Raw genomic sequence first — 1,650 nt, forward strand, 5'->3', positions numbered from 1 at the left:
TACAAGTGTCCACAGACTAGCCTCCAAAAAACCCTCCCTATAGAACAGATTGAACGTGGTCAAACGAGTGAAACTAAAGCCTAAAAAACACAGTGCATCTTATTCACCAGCAACACAAAACCTCAAACCAAATGAAACAATAAAAATGGAAAAAGAAGCCAAGTTCCTGAAGGTTATATTTTCAGAGTAACATGTTGTGCACAACCCATATTGTGAACATCGAGAGAGAATGACAGGAGAGGATGAGTCACTTAAAAGCACTTTGTGGAAGGAAACACTGAGCATATGAAGTATATTTTAGCTACATCAGATCACTCTTTGAACACACTACCCACCTGGATCACAGCCTCCACACCACAAATGAACCGACTGCAAAGAATCCAGAATCGAGAAATAACACTGGCATTCAGATTACCTCCACTTATACACATCACCAACTAAAACATTAATCAGAAATCTGGAATCAAAACCATCAAAGACAGACAAGCAATAATAATAATAATAATAATAATAATCATCATCATCATCATAATGATAATAATAATAATGATCACAATAAGTCGTAATCATAGTAATAGGACAGACATATCAAAACAAAGCATTCCACAACCCATCACTCAAGAAGACAGTACAAGTAGCACAATAGGTCACCAACATACCCCTGTCAATCATTCTCCAGTCAAAGCCAGACTGATACAAACACAACCTCACATCCCACACAACATCAACATACCACACTTACTGTATAGATACAGGATAACCCCAATTAAGATGTAACACAATACATCCCCTACCCAGAACCCTTACATTAATCTGGCTCTGTTCTTTATACTTTTTCAATTACAGATTGAACAACTCTCCTACTAAATACTACAGGTTATGGAAAATAGGCTCTTTTAGTATTTCTCCAGTAGGTTTTCTGAAGGAGAAAGCCTTAACTTCTATGTCAAAGATAATCAAGCAAAAACACTATAGTAAATACTTCAGTGATGTCCACAATCTGCAGAAACACTACATAAATTACTGTAGTACATACTAAAGTTTTATTTAACTGTAAATACTAACATATACTACAGTATTCAATGTAGTGTTTTTGTAGACTTTAGTCCGCCAAAACACTACACTGAATACTATACTATTTACAGTATACTATAGTATTTCTGTATGATAGCCTATGTGAGTATGAGGATATGTGGTAGGTGTGTGAGTAATGAATTGCCTTTCCTTTACTTTCCCTTGTTCCTAATGCTGATATACACCAACCATTACTGCTCTGCATTCTTAACATCCCAAACATTTCAATTTCCCACATTAAATATTCGTAACCGTTCAGCCTTTCAGGAGCAACCAGGGTCAAGAGCCATGCCAGAAGGGAAGACCACATATTACCCATCAGGGACTCAATCTTCCTTTCCTCAACCCTCTCCACTCCCCTCCATCATTCCAGCCTCCCCTCTCTTAGTGGTCTGCTGTTTTTATGGAAAGCTTTACAATGAGCAGAATGACAGAGTTGAGAGGATGGAGGATGGAGAGAAAGTGGGTGAGGATGGAGAGGACAGAGGAAGGAGAGAAAGGTGGGGAGAGGATAGAGAGAAAGAAAGGGGGAGAGGATGGAGGATGGAGAGGAAGAGGGAAAGGATGGAGGAAGGA

The 1,650-nt window shown here is 38.6% G+C and overlaps 1 non-coding gene across 1 annotated transcript; it reads left to right on the forward strand.

Annotated features, from left to right (window-relative positions):
- The first annotated feature begins 882 nt into the window (after nt 1–882).
- LOC118397614 (U7 small nuclear RNA) lies at nt 883–937 on the forward strand. Its single transcript, XR_004828456.1, has one exon. It is a non-coding gene; the product is annotated as a U7 small nuclear RNA (small nuclear RNA).
- The last annotated feature ends 713 nt before the right edge of the window (nt 938–1,650 follow it).

Source organism: Oncorhynchus keta, chromosome 18 (genome assembly GCF_023373465.1).
Source record: "Oncorhynchus keta strain PuntledgeMale-10-30-2019 chromosome 18, Oket_V2, whole genome shotgun sequence".
Classification (NCBI taxonomy): Eukaryota; Metazoa; Chordata; class Actinopteri; order Salmoniformes; family Salmonidae; genus Oncorhynchus; species Oncorhynchus keta.